The following is an 18,954-nucleotide window of genomic DNA, read 5'->3' on the forward strand; positions in this document are numbered from 1 at the left end:
CAGGAACTGAACCTTGTTGGCTGCATGCAAGGCAAACTTCGTACCCACTGTATGACACTGGCTGATCTCTCCACTTTAAAGTTAGTTGATCTCACTCCAGTAGAACATTTATTACTATTCCAGTGCAGAACAGGTTGGGTTCTAGCTATAAATTTCTTTGAAAACAAATAAAATATAAATTGTATTTAAAATAAACATAACATTTTCTTTATGGAATGTTTGTATTATGGCATGTAAATACATGTGTGTGTTCAACACTGGTATTTCCTATCTTGTGAATGCTTATTTACAACTTCTGCCCACATATTAGTCATTTATTTACATTTTCATGATTTATTTATAAAAATTCTTTTTGGATATAAAAACATTCTGTCTTGCATGTTTTGTATACTGTCTCTATGAGCTGCATTTGCAACTTATATACATGTATACATATATATATGTATGTATATATATATATTTTTTGCTAAGCAGAAATCTCTGTTTGTTTTTTTAGAGATTCCTCCATTCCCTTCCCTTGGTTATTGTGGTGGAGAGGATTATGGGTCACATGATCTGGGTTGCTGTGCTCACTCTTTTGGTTGTGGTTCACGAGGATCACTGTCCACACGTGGGCCAGACTCCAAGCACCAACCTGCTTGCAGCCTCACCCTTGTGAGGTGGCACTGACCTCAGCAGTAAGATTCCAGAATTTCTTTTTTGCCTCTCGGTTTTATAGCATTCTTTAGTTTTCTGATGCAAGCAACAAAGCCTTTGACAAATAAAAATTTTAGAAGACTTGATTTAAAATTAAAAAAAAATATTATTATCTTTGGGCAACACCTGGCAAAGCTCAGGGCTGACTCCTGACTGTGCTCAGGAGCCATTTCTGGCAGGGTTCCCCCATACCACACCTTATGTGGTATGGAGGAACAAACCTGGTTGGCAACATGCAAGGCAAGTGCCCTGCCAACTGTACTATCTCTCTGACCCCTAAATTATTATTATGCTATTTGTTGCCATTCTGGGGATGTAACTGGGATTGGCTGCATGCAAGGCAATTGACTTACCCTCTGTACTTTTTGTTTGGCTCTATTTCTCTGTAACTACATCTGATGCTCTCATAATGGGATTTTGCTCTGGTGATTCTTTCAAAGTCACATTTCTGAAGTCTAAAAACATATTTTGAGGAAAGAAACTACATCATTAATACCACTTCAAGTTCTAAAGTGTGCATATTAAAGCTATTAAAAGAGGAGATCTTGGATATTTCATAAATAACTGATGTATAGTAGTGGTATAATGACTGAGGAAAACTTAAGTAGAACTCAACTTGCTTTTAGATGGCAAAACATTTAGCTCTGGCTGCATGCTAATATACACTTGGATATTTCTTTCTAAATGGCAATGGCAACATTTAACAGACACCAGAGGCTTTTCCTTTGTTCTGGATTAGTTGTAAATGGATCCACAAAAGTATTGATTTGTTCTGCAGGCACAATAAAGCAGCATTTACTCTTTTAAATCTTTAGAAAGACATTTATTGCCCTAATTCACTAGGACCAATGGTTATAAATGAGGGCGTTTCCTACAAAGTGAGGTTTATAACTAGACCTCACTTGGTCAGTAACTTTAAAGATGATCTAGTTCTAGTCCAGTCTCAATAGTAGTAGAGGACACTGAGGCCAGAAGAATGAAGTAACTTTTCAGAGTAATGAATATCAGAGTCAGAACTGGAGCTGCCAAGTTGTTATTGTTTTTCTTGATGGTGAACCAGGTATTTCTCCAGTGAGAAGAGGTAGAGAAAGACTAGCAACCAAGGCATTGTGTCAAAGGTACTTAAATTGGAAAATAATGATTATCTCACTAAAGATTTCCTACTATTCTCAAATATGATATTTTGTGAGCAATACCCACTTCTGGATACGTTTCCTAGTTTTCTTGGAGAGTCTACTGAAAATGGCTGTCTGCCATGTGGCACTCGAGTCCTTACTCTTCAAATATCCATATTTATGTGCATTTGAACACTTGTGGAGTGAGCAGACAAGGCCAGGGAGAAATGACTCATGAAAACTTGGTTGGAGAAAATAAAGGGGACTATATGTTTCATGAATTTATGTTGAATTGATCCTCCTTGGACAATCAAATTACCTAATTAATTTTGATAATGTAGTTATCCTAATAGTATGTACTTGGACTTCTGATTCGAAATAAATTGTGATGGATTAACACATTAAGTTGAAGCAGTCAACAGACAAATGAGGAAGTGGGAAAAGTAGGCAGATACATTTTTAAAAGAAAATAGATTCGTAGGCACATAATTCATTGGAGGTGTGTGTAAATTTGCACAGGGGCAAGAATTTTATGTTATATGTTGAGTTCCTCACAAGTTGTCTGTGCTTTCTCACAATGTCTGTGCAAATTCTCAAATTTTCTGTGCTTTCTCAAAATTTAGTTGAAAATTTTCAAGTTAATATGATGGTGGGGCAAAACAATACCCTGTTGATTCATTCATATCTCTTGTATCTGATGCTTGTTTTCAGCCCCTGCTATTATGTCTATATTTTAATCAACTGTCACCCCTTGATTGGAAATTTCAATAGTTTTTTCATGAGTCTTACTATTTCTTTTATTTTTTTCTTCTTTTTTTTTCTTTTTGGGTCACACCTGGTAATGCATAGGGGTACTCCTGGCTCTGTACTCAGGAATCACTCCTGATGGTGCTCAGGGGATGCTGTGAATCAAACCCAGGTCGGCCTCGTGCAAGGCAAGTGCCCTACCCACTGTGCTATCACTTCAGCCTCGAGTCTCATTATTAACATCATTTCTTTTTCTATTTTCAAAGCTACTCCCAGCACATTTTATTTCATGTTTTTATTAACATTATTTATGGGCTTGGGGTGATACCCAGTGCTTTCTGATTGTTCACTTTGCTCTCTGATCCAAAACTTGCATTTTTAAACAATCTAATACTGGGGACCACAGAGATATTACAGAGATTAAGGTACTTGCCTTGCACATGGCTGACCTTGGCTTGATCCCTGATACCACATATGGTCCTTTGAGCACTGCTAGGAGTTATCCCTGAGCATAGAGCCAGAAGTAAGTCCTGAGTAACACCTGGTGTGGCTTGGAACAAAAACAACAAAATTGCAAATCTTACTTCAGTATTTCCTCATTGAGAACCATTCAGGGCTTCCCACTGCATTCTGGAAAAAGTTCAAAATCTTTAATCAGGTAGCAAAGTTTTGACACCTGGTTCTCTCTCTACCTGTCATTCCCCTGTGCACCAGTGGTTTGACTTCTTCCTTCATTTCTACTTTTTTTTTCTTTTTAGGTCATACTCAGCAATGCTCAGGGGTTACTCCTGGCTCTTCATTCAGGAATTACTCCCTGCAGTGCTTGAGGACCATATGGGATGCCGGAGATCGAACCTGGGTTGACTGTATACAGAGCAAACGCCCTACCCTGCTGTGCTATCACCTCGGCCCCTCTACTTTTTTCCATTTCTCCTTCTTTCTATATTAAAATAGGAACAAATGGACAGGGGGTGTGACTCAAGACATAGAACACATGCCTTGCATAGGTGGACCCTGGATTTGATGGCCCCTTCTACGAGCACCCCAGCAGCACTGAGCACCACGTTAAAAACAAACAAACAATAGAAACAAGGAGTTCTCTGCAGGTAAAAGAGAATTCATCATCTATAGAGGTACAGGAGAGAAAGCCAGAGGCCTCGCTCTTGGGTGCTCCGGACTTAATGACAGGGTTGGGAGGGGGTGCTGGGGCAGAGGCCAGGACTCAGCAGCTTCCTGCAGTCGCAGACCCCAGACTTTCCAGAGCGTTCCCTTCCTGCGCTGGGCCGGCATTCCTGCACAATTCTGCGGCTGACCCTGCTGCCGCACACATGAATTTATTTTTCCTAAATCCATCTTGTCCAAAAAATTCCAGGGCCATGACCCTCGATTTTTCCGAATCAACCTTTCACCTTCGTGTGTTTCCCAGGGATGTTCTTGACATCTGAAGTTTGGTTTGCTGCACAACAGGTGATGTGCAGGGCCAGGCCAGGTCTCCTGCGGTTGCTACTGAGGAGTGGCTGCTCTGAACCATTCACAGTCCCCACACCCTCATCCCAGGCCAGTGAGCTGACAGCGAGGGAACCTTATTTAAAGAAAAAGATTTTGAGGAAACTTTGGTACATCTATACAATGGAATACTACGCAGCTGTTAGAAAAAAGGAGGTCAAGAATTTTGTAGTCAAGTGGATGGGCATGAAAAGTTTCATGCTGAGTGAAATGAGTCAGAAAGAGAGAGATAGACATAGAAAGATTGCACTCATCTATGGTATATAGAATAACAGAGTGGGAGACTAACACCCAAGAACTGTAGAAATAAGTACCAGGAGGTTGACTCCATGGCTTCGAGGCTGGCCTCACGTTCCGGGGAAAGGTCAACTCAGAGAAGCGATCACCAACTACATTGTAGTCGAAGGCCATGTGGGGGAAGGGAGTTGCGGGCTGAATGAGGGCTAGAGACTGAGCACAGCGGCCACTCAACACCTTTATTGCAACCACAACAGCTAATTAGAGAGAGAAAACAGAAGGGAATGCCTTGCCACAGTGGCAGGGTGGGGTGGGGGGGAGATGGGATTGGGGAGGGTGGGAGGGACACTGGGTTTACGGGTGGTGGAGAATGGGCACTGGTGAAGGGATGGGTTCCCAAACTTTGTATGAGGGAAGTATAAGCACAAAAGTGTATAAATCTGTAACTGTACCCTCACGGTGATTCTCTAATTAAAAATAAATAAATTTAAAAAAAAAAAAAGAAAAAGATTGGTTTTTTTTTGGGGGGGGGGTGAGGAGTCACATCTGGCTGTGCTCAGTGCTTATGCTCAGAAATCCCTCTGGGGGACCCAGGGCACTTACGGGGTTCTCGGGATCGAACCTAGGTCATCTGCATATAAGACAAGGGCCCTACCTGCTGTGCTATCACTATGATCTAGGGAATCTTATTTTTCCCTTTGTTTCCATGACTTGTCTCCTATCAGGGATAGGGATGGTAAAAAATCTTGCTAATGTCTTAGAGAGATGTGAAGTGAAGACTGAGACAACAGTCTTTGCATCTTGCCTATTGGAAAATGTTTATAGAAGTGCAATGATATAATACTGTTGTTTTCTATCTGCAGTCCTGGGGAAGACAAGTGGGAGCAGAAAGATTTGTGGAGACAATGAGGGATAAAATCGAACTATTAGCCTTTTCCTGGGTGACATCTAAAAGCACTCAAAATGGTCAGTGTGGTATATTTCTATTTCCAGGGATTCAGGACAGCCTAGTTTTGTTGGAGGCTGTCTTGATACTACACTTGATTTTAGCCAAAAGGCCAAGAAGCGATGGAGGAGGCTGTCTTGAATGTCCACTTAAGACATGTCAACTTTGAAACTTTAATTAAAAAAAAATAGCTTTGGGGGCTGGAGCGATAGCACAGCAGGGCACTGCCAGGAGTAATTCCTGAGTGCAGAGCCAGGAGTAACCCCTGTGCATTGCCAGGTGTGACACAAAAAAAGCAAAAAAAAAAAAAAAAGGATTTTTTTTGGGGGGTGGCCACACCCTGCAGTGCTCAGGGCTTATTCCTGGTAGGGCTCCAGGGACCATAAGGGGTGGCAGGGGTTGAACTTATTTTGGTCAACTGCAAAACAAGTGCCTTATTCACTGTACTATCTCTCCAACTCAAAATTTTAAATTTTATTTTATTTAAATTTTTTTAAATTAAATTTTCATAAAGTTGTTCACAATAATTGAGAAATTTTAATTTTTATTTATTTATTTATTTATTTATTTTGCTTTTGGGGTCACACCTGGAGATGCTCAGGGGTTACTCCTGGCTCTGCACTCAGGAATTACCCCTGGCAGTGCTCAGGGGACCATATAAGATGCTGAGAATCGAACCCGTATTGGCTGCATGCAAAGCAAATGCCCTACCCACCATGCTATGTCTCCAGCCCCAAGAAATTTTTATTTTTAAAGCTGAAGAATAAACCAGTCTTAAGTCACGATATTCTATGCAAGAAGGTACTGGGACGATCTCCATCTTCTTGGACAGCTGGGTGCATGATCAGGCACTAAGGACCAGCGCACTTTGGGAGTAAGGGACTTGCAGGCTGTGACCTGCACCCTCTCCCTGGCACACACACTGATTAATGGCTAGCATAGTTTTGTGGACTCATCCCTATCACATGGAATCCTTGACAAAAGTCACAGAAACGTCTGAGTTGTGGGAGAATCTGCTCAACCACCTGCAAACTGCCAAAAGAGGACTTTATTTATTCCCTTATTCCTACAGAGTCTATTTGTTCTACCATACCCAGGGTTCTGTGCTGGGGACAGCACAGGGGAGAAGGGTCCTTTGGTCTGGATAAACCTTCTTGTCCCCCATCTCCCAGAGTTTGCTTTATTGCCTGGCAGCCAGAAGGAAAGCCAAGCAGTTGGAACCAGGCAGAGGGGAGGGAAGGACCTGCATTTGTCACACACACACACACACACACAGAGGCACACACACAGCACACACACTTACACACATGGACACACACATACACATATACATGGGCACACACATACACACATATATGAACACACACAGGCACACATACATATACACAGACATACATACATACACACATACACACAGGCACACACACATACACATACACACGGGCACACACAGAGACACACACATATACACATGCATATACACATGGGGACATGCATACACACATACACACATACATGGGCACACACATACACATACACACATGCACACACACAGGCACACACACATACGCACATGGACACACACATACACAAATGTACACACATACACACATGGGCACACACTCATAGAGGCACACAAGGCTCTCTCTAATCCCACTTCATTACCCCGGGGACAAAGGCGGTAAAATGCGCAGGGACTGGAGGGCAGGGTAGTGTGGGGACCTGGTTTGTGGAGAACCTGCTAGAAGATGCAAATTGATAAATAAACATTAAAACAATGCGGTTTTGCTAATCCTCTGACAAAGGACAAATTGCTAATCTAACCTCCTCGACTGCATGGCTGCTCAGATGAACAAAGGCAGCTTTTAGGGCTCCTGTTTTATTTGTAAACCGACAGCTGGTCAGTTAAATGGATTTACTCTCACCTGCCCCACAGGGGGAGGGGTGGCGGCAGGTAATCCTTCCTTTCTCTGTGAAACGTCACCTGATCTGACCAGGAAAGGCCTTGGAGGATGTGCCGCATTTGAGCCCCTGGGAGGAACTGCCAAGTTGCCTGTCGACAATGAGGCCAGTGTCTGGGGCGAGGGCTGGGAGTGGCGAGTCTCTGGCCTCACTTGTGCGTGGCTTCTCCGCCTCTCTCCAGCCTCTCTGTTGCAGGCTCTCTCTGGGAAGGGCGGCTGGCCCAGCTTCTGGGCACTGCCACTTCTCCGAAAAAGGTTTCTGTCCCGTGGCACCGCGTGTCCTTGATGCTACTAACCTGCAGTGAGGCTGGCGGGTGCCCCGCAGAGTTGGCCCCAACCCACTCATCCTGAACGGCCACAGTCACGGCCTCTGGCCTGTGGTACACTTCCGCCACACACTGCGGCAGTGTCGCCCGGAGAGAGGCGTGCTTGCTCCTGTGTGAAGTTGTTCCCTCACAAACCTTATCTCCCTCAGACACTCTCTGCAGCTGTTGCACACCTTTTGGGTCTCACCCTGAGGTGCCTCAGTGGGCCTTGCTGAGGCTGTTAGGATCCCTGACCCAGGGGCCTGACTCCCAGGGTAAGCACTGCAGGTAGAATTCCCAGGCCCCATTCCTGACACTGCAAGGTCCCCCAACACTGCAGCGAGTGGGGTGAGCCCTGACACTTCTGGTGTGTCCCAACCCCTACCCAAAAGCAAATAAATACAGATGTTAGACCCCAGGGTGGGGGTTCAGGAGAGAATACAAAAATCATCCTGGAAAAAGCCACTTTTCTCTCTTTTTTTCTTTTTTTGAGGGGGTGGGGGTGGTCACACCGGCAGTGCTCAGGGGTTACTCCTGGCTCTGCACTCAGGAACTACAGCCAGTGGAGCTGGGGGCCTTATGGGGTGCCAGGGATCAAACCTGGGTCTGCAACATGCAAGGCAAGAGCCGGACCAAACCGCCAGATTCCAGGGAGCTCCCTGGAAAGAGAATCTCTATTGGGAAGGCTTCACAGAGAAGCCACTGGCCCCCACCTGCTCCTGAGCTCCCCGACCTTCTTCACAACCTTCCCCTGCATTAGCACTCTCTCCTAGCAGCTTCCTCCTGGGTCACACTCCTGCTTCTAACCTGAGCTGTGCTCCCCACCCACAAGGATCTGCTTCCGCACAGTGACGCTTTGCATTAATAACTGCACGGACACCCTCAGGGATCCTGGGGGTTGGGGAAGGCGGGTAGGAGCTTCCTGACTGTGCTGGGAGCTTCCGCTGGGTTAAAGTGTGTGGTGCCGGCCCTGGAGAGAGACAGAGAGCGGAGTCTCGGGGTTCCTGACTCGGGCTGTTGTGTGGAAGTGTGTGAGGAAAGCGGAGGAGATTGCCAAGCCACGAGCACACATGTTACATTCAGGAAAGAGGTTCAATCCTCAGCACACGTGGCCCCCCGGGCACCACCAAGAGCGACCCTGGGTACAGAGCTGCAAGAGACCCTGAGCACCGTCAGGTGGTTAGACAAAATAACCAACAAAAATATGTGATTTTTCAAGCACGAAAATGTGTAAAACTGTAATTGTACCCTCACGGTGACTCACTAATTAAAAAAATAAATAAATTTAAAAAAAGAAAAATTAAAAAAAGAAGATAAAAATAAAGAGTACTTCTCAAAAAAAAATGTAATTTTTTCCCCCTCTCTATAAATGCATGCACCCACTTCAAGGCGCCAGGTCAAAGGCCTGGCTTGGCACTTGGTCTCCAGGGTGGAAGGGCGGTGAGGCTGCTGCCATTTTGCTGGGGTCAGGCCCTGCTCCTGCCCTCGGGCTTGGAGCATCGCCCCTCCTTTAAGTCCCTCCTTGTGATACTCCTTTGCCTTTCTTCCTCTTCCTCTTCTTTTCTTCTCTCTCCTCTCCCTTTTTCTTTCTTTCTTTCTTTCTTTCTTTCTTTCTTTCTTTCTTTCTTTCTTTCTTTCTTTCTTTCTTTCTTTCTTTCTTTCTTTCTTTCTTTCTTTCTTTCTTTCTTTCTTTCTTTCTTTTTCTTTCTTTCTTTCTTTCTTTCTTTCTTTCTTTCTTTCTTTCTTTCTTTCTTTCTTTCTTTCTTTCTTTCTTTCTTTCTTTCTCTCTCTCTCTCTTTCTTTCTTTCTTTCTTTCTTTCTTTCTTTCTTTCTTTCTTTCTTTCTTTCTTTCTTTCTTTCTTTCTTTCTTTCTTTCTTTCTTTCTTTCTTTCTTTCTTTCTTTCTTTCTTTCTTTCTTTCTTTCTTTCTTTCTTTCTTTCTTTCTTTCTTTCTTTCTTTCTTTCTTTCTTTTCTTTCTTTTCCAGACCTGCTGGTGCTCAGGGCTCACTCCTGGCTCTGCACTCAGGAATTACTCCTGGTTGTGCTTAGGGGACCATATGGAATTCGGGAATCAAACCCTGGTCAGCCGTGAGCAAGGCAAGCGCCCTCCCCACTGTGCTGTCTCTTTAGCCCATCCTCCTTACAAGGGCCTACCCAGGGGTACTAGAGGCAGTTGGGATGTGGGTCCAGGCAAGGCCCCTCCCAGTGACAATGCTCTGTACTGCTGGGCCCAGCACGGCAGCTGCCACCAGGCCCCTGCGTGCAGGTGTGAGTGTCACTCTGGGCTCTGCAATGAGAGTGAGATGGGGTGAGATAGGAATGCAGGCCCTGTCCCACGGCCCTAATGTGGCATCGAGATCTGGGGCCACTGTCCAGCTCATCTGGAGGCATCTGGCAGGCTGATGTCCAGTTGCCCCACCTTCCTGGTTCTCCTCTCAGACTCCTCTGCTCTCCCACCTCTCCCTTCAGCACCTGCTTCTCGAAAGGAGCCCTCCAGAGGGGAGTTCCTGGACCCGTGTCTCTGCTTCAGGCTTCAATCCAGACTTGAGCACTTTTTCTCCCTGCCCTTCCCTCCATGTGACCTGCCAGCAATGAGCTTCTCCTTTCTTTCCTGGGGAAAGCAGGGAAAGGGTTATGGTTGACCCCCACCTGGCAGTGCTCAAGACTTACTCCTGGCTCTGTGCTCAGGGATCTGGTGGAGACTGAGGGACCCTATGGGGTGCTAGGAATCCCCTGACCAGGAGTGTGCAAGGCAAGCTCCCTGTCCACAATGCTTCTCTCCAACCCAGTGAGCTGCTTTCTCTAGTCTCACTGTCTCATTTCTCTTTGGAGACTCAGCTGCATGCTGCAGACCATGGCTGGACTGTTCAGACCCCACCCCTGAGACCCTCCTGGCTCTGACCTGCTGTAGGTGCTGAGGAGGATTGAGAGAGTAAATAGCTGGGTGGCTGCTTGCACAGTTCCAGGCAGCGGCAAATTCCCTCCTGCCTCTTACCCAATACTGCTGCTGCTCAAGTGACAGCCCCATTCTTCCCACTGGGCTGAGGAGAGTATGGTCTTAATAACCTTCTTTGCATCCTCATATCTGTGGGGGTCGTGTGTGTGTGTGTGTGTATGTGTGTGTGTGCGTGTGTGTTTTCCTGGAAGGAACTGAGGGGACAGGGGCTCCATCTCTTGCTCTCACCTTTCCCACAGTGCAGGAGGCATGTCACTCAGGTGCCAATCAAGGATTCCCTTGGGTTCATCAGGATCAACTCCGTTGGGCCTGAAGCACGTTTCTGCTATTGCAGTAGACTCTGGATGGCTCCAGCAGCATGCCCACAGTGCACTGTGCGGTCCCTCTCTGCTCCCCCTTCCTTTCCCTACTGGGGTCACCTGCACACCCTGGAGAGTCTTTGCTGCCCCTTCAGCCACTCACATCTCCACACATACAGTGCCACTTCAGGTCTCCTCTCTGGCACTTCTGGACCTCAGCCCAGCCTCTACCAGTCCTGTTGGGAACCCCTACATTCTATTAATGTTAATTTCATGTGTTCGGTCAGACCTGGTGGTTACTGGTGCAGTGCCAGGGGCGGGGCGGGGGTGAAGGTGGTCCTTGGCAGTGCTCAGAGGACCGGGTTGCTTGGGCTGGATCTTGGGCCCCTTGTGTAAAGCATGTGCTTCAGGCCTCTGTGCTCTTTGCCTTTTCAAGGTATGCCCAGGCCACAGGGTGATCTCCTCTCTCCTTAATCCTCCCACCCTTCCTCTCCCAAGAAAGGAAGTGGTCCTTGGAGCACTGCCAACAGTGACTCTTTCCTTCCACCCTTCAAGTCTCACTCACTTCCTTGACCCTTCTTGCTTCTTTCTTTGCCTCCTTTCCTTCCTCTCTTCTCTTCCTTTCCCCCTCTCCTTGCTCCTCTTGTCCTTACTTCAATATTCTTTTATGCTGTAGCGTATATCAGTACTTCATTAATTTTTATTGCTAAATAATGTTCCATTTCATGGATATACCACATTTTAAAAATTCATGTTGTTAATTAATCAGTTTAAATTTGAGAAAATAAAAATTTATCAGATTTAATTAGATTACATATTGTTGATTCATTAGTTTATGGATATTTGGATTCTTTTCATTTTTTCGCTACTACAAATAGTATTGCCAAGAGATTTCCTGTATAAAGTTTTGTGCAGACAGATGCTTTTAATTATTTGGGGATACATAATATGGAGTAGAATTGCGGGTCATATGATAAATTCTGTTTTGGAAGAATTACCACATCGTCTTTCCAAAGGGCTGCATGTTTTACATTTCTACTGGTGTGAGCTTCTCCACTTCCTGCCAACAGTGTTCAGTAGGTATTTTCCAAGTACAGTGGATGTGAAGTTGTACTTCATTGTGGTTTATATTTGCATTTCCTTGGTTAATGATGTCAAGCATCTTTTGAAAAAATTAATTTGCTTTTATTCATTTTCTGGACTGGAGCGATAGCACAGCAGGTAGGGCATTTGCCTTGCACGCGGCCCACCTGGGTTCAATTCCTCCATCCCTCTTGGAGAGCTCGACAAGCTACCGAAAGTTTCCCGCCCTCAGGGCAGAGCCTGGCAAGCTACCTGTGGCATATTCATTATGCCAAAAACAGTAACAAGTCTCACAATAGAGACGTTACTGGTGCCCACTCAAGCAAATCGATGAACAATAGGATGACAGTGCTACAGTGCAGTGCTTGTTAATGTTCTAAAACAGTAGGTTAGATAACATAGCTCAGTATTGTTAACATTTATGGTTTTTACATTCTGTTCACCTCCAGCAAAGTACCCAGACCATGCACTATTGTACTTCTCTTGTCTTTAATCTTCTTCCTTCTTCCCTTCCCATCCCTCTTATCATGAGAAAATGTCTATTTAGATCCCTTCACATTTTAAAAACTAGATAGTCCGTCTATTATTTAGTAGTGAGAGTTCATTACATATCCTGAATACTGGTATCACGTCAGTACGCAATTTGCAAATGTTTTCTCCAGTCTATGGGGTTGTCTTTTTTACTTTCTTGATGGTGGCATCATTTATAGCAAACTGCTCTCCATCCCTAGAGTTAGGGATCAAGCCCAGGGCCTCAAGTAAGCAAGGGAATGTCCTTTACTATGGAACATCCCAAGCCCAGTATGTTATATTTTGGAGCAGAAAATTAACAAACTCTTGTAAACTGTCTTGGAAAATTATTATATTTGAAATACTTACTTTGTGGGCTGGAGCAGTAGTATAGTGGGTAGGGCGTTTGCCTTCCATGTGGCCGACCTGGGTTTGATCCCCAGCATCCCATATGGTTCCTCCAGCACTGCCAGAAGTGATTCCTGAGTGCAGAGCCAGGAGTAACCCCTGTGCATCACTGGGTGTGACCCAAAAAAGCAAAAAAAAAAAAAAAAAGTAAAATATTTATTTTGCAGTACCAGAGAGGTAGTACAGCAACTGAGGTGCTTGCCCTGCACTCAGCTGACCTATGTTCAATCCCTAGAATCCCATATGGTCTTTGGACCACTGCCAAGAGTGACTCTTGAAGAGAGAGAAAGAGGGAATGTGTCTGTCACAGAGGTAGTGGGAGGGAAAGGATAGGGGTGGCAGGAGGGACACTGGGAACATTGGTGGTGGAGAAAAGGCACTGGTGGAGGGATGTGTACTCGAACGTTGTTTGACTGAAATGTAAATTTCAGTCTGAAATGTAAAATTCAGACTTACACGAAAATATGTAAGTCTGTAGCTGTATCTCATGGTGATTCACTGAAAAAAAATTAAAAAAAGAATGACTGCTGAACATTGCTGAGTGTGCCCCCAAAACAAACAAACAAAAAAACAAATGAAAAAAAAATAGAATATTTACTTCACTAGGATAGAGTATAACTTAACTATTCAAGTCTTAAGTGCATTTGATAAAGTTTTGTTTATATAGAATCCTTATTAGTTATGAAACCAATATAAGCTATTGGTTTCATAATTTATTGCTTTTTACACTTCTCTACAATGTTTTTTCTCCCATCATTTTAATGCTGGTATAAAGTAAAAGTTTGATTTCTGCATGTTATTTTTGTATCCACTCTTTTTACAGAACTCTACGTGTATTTTTTTTTTTTGGGTCACACCTGGCGATGCGCAGGGGTTACTCCTGGCTCTGCACTCAGAAATTACTCCTGGCGCTGCTCAGGGGACCATATAGGATGCTGGGATTTGAACCCGGGTCAGCCGCGTGCAAGGCAAATGCCCTACCCGCTGTGCTATCACTCCAGCCCCTCTACGTGTATTTTTAAATTTATCGTGAGGTTCTTAGTTATACAATCACATAATTGAAAAAAGTGATATGCTCTCTATTAATAGAAATAATTAATATATATATATAAATATTTTGTTTTGGGGCCACACCTAGCAATGCTCAGGGATTATTCCTGGTGGGCTCAAGGGACCATATGGAATGCGGAATGAATCCCAGGTCAGCTGCGAGCAAGGCAAACGCCTTACCTCTGTGCTATCTCTCCAGTCTCTCAAATAGACATCCTTTGGGTTGCTTTTTTTTACAATGACTCATCAACGCTTGTAAGAAATATTTAACTACTGAACTAGAATGCCAGAATGAAGTACGGCAGCTTATATAACAATCGCCTCTTAGGTAACAATAGCCTCTCTGGGCTGATCTGTAAAATTATTGCAAAGGTGGTGCTAGTGGGTCTGCCCCAAACTAACCCTGAGGGAGTCAGCAAGCCCTGGGAGGAAGCAGAGGCCGAGACAGAGGGCACATTCTGACTCCACATCATTCCCCACAGTGAGAACCTGAATGCAACACTGGGTATCTGTGAGAAAGAAAAATGGGATAAACCTCCATCACTGAGTGCTGGGAAGCTAGAGACTGAACGAACATACGCAAGCCCTTCTCATGGTGCCTGGTGGACACACGGTGGGTGTATCCAAGATGCGGTCAGTGGTCAGCAGGAAAATCCAACAGACCCTGGGAATTTAATAATAAACTCGGCGAGGGATTGCTGCATGTCACTGAAGCTCAGAGGGCGGCTTTCAATCATATCAGCAAGCGCCATTGAGGCCTCAGCCCAGACTGCCTGTTTTTGTTCTGCAGGACTTTGGACGGCACAATCAGAAAGAACGTTCTTCCATCATGAGTCAAAACTCCTGGACTTTTTAGTTAACTCTGTTTGGTCGCATGCACTCCCCCTAGCACCAGAGGCCATGAGGTGACAAGAGCTGATTGGCTCTGTCAGAGTGACTTAGCCCCATCCAACCAGAGCTCACACATTGACCTGGGCTTGTTGATTTGTCCACAGACTTTGTGCTTTGTGCTAGGGAGACATCTATGGGACCTCCAGAAGCAGCTGTGACGAAGTTCTGTCTCTCTGATGGTAACCGAATCCTGCACCCCAGGGAGCAAGTTTCCTTACAACTATTTGTCTTTCAGGTTCTAAAACAAATTGTAATGTTTTATTCAAGACTATCCCCCAGTTATATAGATCCACATTCTTCAAGTGCTTCTTCACTGAGTTTTTAAGTGGATTTTTAGGTCATAGCTGGCCGAGATCCAGAGCTTTCTCTTTTCTGAAGGTGGTGAAAGTGATGGTGGTATCCTCATCCATCTGAAGCAGAAAGAACTGGGAAAAAATTTATAGGCCAATAGATACTTGGGGCTTTCACCTAGTCTGATCTGGGGTTTTTTATCACATGGAGTTACCCTCTGTGGGCCAACTCTGTGAAGGAAACATATTACACACGTTAGACGCGCAGCATATTTGGGCTTTGAAGGAGGATGGACATGAAACAAAACCACATGCAGACATTTCAGCTGATGAATGGCCCATGGATGGGCAGGTGCCGCCAGTTACAGCCATGCTTTGTGGAACAGGGTCGGGAGGTAGAATGAAGAGGTGGGGTGGGGGGTGGGTGGAGCAGGTTTTAAACTTCTCCAGCTTGCAGCTCCCACGTAAAGGGAAAAACACTACCAGTGGGGATGAACAAAAAGCTTTCTGGCTTTGGATTCTGCAGACCTCATTCAATCTGTTGAAGATCGCTTATTATGATTTCAATTTTTATAAGATGTTGAATTCTGTCATGGACGTTTATCCAATGGGACTCAGAAATTGTCATTCCTTCTGAGGAGGCATAGGATACAAATCTTGAGTTGCTTTGCCTCTGACATCCCTTCACCCCACAGACGAAGTAACTCTGCCCTCTGTGGCTAATAGTCCCCCTGAAAGATTTAGAAGACATGTGAGACTAGGCCTAGTTTCCTCATGGTGAAGCACTCATGAGGTTATTAGCAACACAGCAGGTCCTCAAATAACATTGTTTCCATCATTTTGTTGTAATGTTCCTGAGGAAAAGAAATCCAACCCTGGGGCCCCGTTTTATTTGAGGACTTGCTTTCTCTCTGCATCCTTCCCACTTACAGTCACAGCGTCCAGGAAGTGGTTGGCCACGTCGAGGACTTGCTAGGTTTCACTCTGGAGCTAGTAGGGTGTTTGTATGTGTTTCCTAGTGCTATTGTAACAAGTTGTCATCAATTCAGTGCCCTGAAACAGCACGTTTATTATATTATAATTCTGGGACTTAGATAGAAGTCTTAGAAGTCAGTGTGTTGGCAGAACTGCCGCTCTTCTGGGGTCCTAGCAGGGAATCTGTTTCCTTGCCTTTTCTGAAACCTGCCTGCACACCTTGGCAGGCAGCCTCATTCACAGAGCATCTTTATGTGACTCTCCCTGACTCTGTTTCCAGAACCATGACTTCTTTTCTCAATATGACTTCTTTTTTGGGGGGAAGGGCAGTGCTCAGGGATTACTCCTGGCAGGGCTTGGGGGACCATATGCAGTGATGAGTTGGAAGGCAAGTATCTTAACCCCTGCATTATCTCTCTGGCCCCACACCTCTGGCCCCACTGCCCCTTAAAGACTCCTGTGATTCACTGGACTCATACAGAAAATTCTGAGTAATCTCCCCATTCTAGAAGACTTGACTGTATCACACCTGCAAAATTCTTTCAGTCCAGCTAGGAAACATGTTCATAGGTTAGATTGCACAAATTAAAGTGTGAATACTAAAAAAAAATAGTGTGAATACTGCTGGCCATCATTCAGTTGCCATAGTGTTCTAGTTTCGCTCTTAATCCTTTCTTCCTTCCTTCCTTCCTTCCTTCCTTCCTTCCTTCCTTCCTTCCTTCCTTCCTTCCTTCCTTCCTTCCTTCCTTCCTTCCTTCCTTCCTTCCTTCCTTCCTTCCTTCCTTCCTTCCTTCCTTCCTTCCTTCCTTCCTTCCTTTTCTCCTTCTTTCTTTCTTTTCTGCCATACTTAGCAATGCTCATGGCTTACTTCTGACTGTTTTCTCAGGAATTACTCCGGGTGGTACTCAGGGGACCATATGGGATGGAGGGGATGGAACCCCAGTTGACCATATACAAAGCAAGCACCCAACCTGCAGTGTTATCTCTCCAGTCCTCTTGTTTCTCCATTTCTTCTGCCTGATCTTTAGTGTTTGCCTTTTTTGAAAAGAGGTGGCTTGGGCCTCACCAGGTGGTGAGGGCTGTTTCTGGGCTGTGCTTAGGAGTGTCCCTTGGAGGTCATATGTGGTGCTGGCAAGTGAACAGTGTTATGGCTGATGCAGCTAAATCCAAGGCACCTGTCTAATATTTCCAGCTTTATTATTTTACTTTAAATATTTATTATTTTTTCAAATTATTAATATATTCATGGGATAAAACAGAATATGAAAAAGATGCACAAAGGACCAAAGATGATATTCAATGACCAATAAGCACAATGAGAAGAGCACTCAACACTATTAGTCACTAGAAAAGTGAAAATCAAAATGCATCATTTTATACCCACTAGTCTATAAAAAAGAACCCTATGTTAAAAGATTATCTCATATTATAAGAAGTACAGAAAATCAGAAGTGTTGGTGAAATAAGTGGAGAAATTGGAATTCTAGCACATTGCTGTGTGTATGGAAAATGGTGTGATCACTGTAGAAAATTATTTGGTGGCTTCTTAGAAAATTAAACATAGGACTAAAGAGACAGTGCAATGGGTAAGGCACTTGCCTTGCACATGGCCACCCTGGGTTCTATCCCTTACATTACATATGGTCTGCTGAGCACAGAATCAGGAGTAATCCCTGAGCACTGCTGTACCATGTCCTCAAGCCCCTCTGCCTGAAAAGTTAAGGGTAGAATTTCCATCTGATCCAGTAATGTCATTCCTAAAGAATTGACAGTAGGGACTCAAACAATTACTTATACATGAGTGTTTATAGCAATGTTATTCACAATAGTCAAAAGCTCCATTAGTCAAAAGATCCATCAACAGATGAATGGATAAACAAAATGTGGTATATCCAGTGGAATATTACCTGCTCATTTAAAGGAATTAAGTACTTACACATACTCAATGTGAATTAACCTTGAAAACGTATCTAAGTGAAAGAAGATAGATAAAAATAATTCCAAATAGAGGATGATTCCTTTTATACAAGATATTCAGGATAGGTAAGTCTAGAGAGAGAATTAGTTTGATGGTACTAGAGTCTGGGGCAAAGGGAGTGAAGAATGACTGTTTGATGTGTATAGATTTTATTTTTTGATTTTTGGGTCACACCCGGCAATGCTCAGGGCTGACTCCTCGCTCTTCACTCAGGAATCACTCCTGGTGGTGCTCAGGGGACCATATGGGATGCTGGGAATCGAACCCTGGTTGGTCCCGTTCAAGGCAAATGCCCTACCCGCTGTACTATTGCTCCAGCCCCTGATGTGTATCGATTTTTACAAAAATTTTTAATGATGAAAAATGGATGGTAAAGATGGTGATTGTAGGGCACTGTGAATGGATTAAATACCACTCAGCTTCTTGTTTTTTTCGTGGTTAATGTTGGGCTGGAGAGATAGTACAGGGATTAGGTGATTGCTTGCACATGGTCGACCCCAGTTAGATCCCCAGTATCTCATGTGATCCCTCAAGGCCTGCCAGGAGTGACCCCTGAGCACAAAGCCAGCAGTGACCCCTGAGCACAAAGCCAGGAGTAAGCCCTGAGCACAAGGCCAGCAGTGACTCCTGAGCACAGCCAAGTATGGTCCCCAAACCCAAAGTAAAGTAAAATAAAATGATTAATGTTATACCATATTAATTTCATCTTAATGGTTAAAGAAAGTAAAGCAATAAACAAGGTTTACTTTGAAAAATCTTGCTCCTACCACTTTCCTTTCTGCCTCATTTTCCTCTATCCATATAAAGAACTGTTTTTATTAGTTCAACATGTATCCTCATAGGATCTCTTTCTGCAGAAAGAAGCATAAGTGAATTATTCTGATTTTCTCCCATTTTTTCTACAAAAGTCAGCATACTATAGATACTGTTTTTACATTTAACAGCACATCATTTTTATAATAGTTGCTTTCAAGTCTTTGCAGTAATTCTAACATCTGTGT

Source organism: Sorex araneus, chromosome 2 (genome assembly GCF_027595985.1).
Source record: "Sorex araneus isolate mSorAra2 chromosome 2, mSorAra2.pri, whole genome shotgun sequence".
NCBI classification, from domain to species: domain Eukaryota; kingdom Metazoa; phylum Chordata; class Mammalia; order Eulipotyphla; family Soricidae; genus Sorex; species Sorex araneus.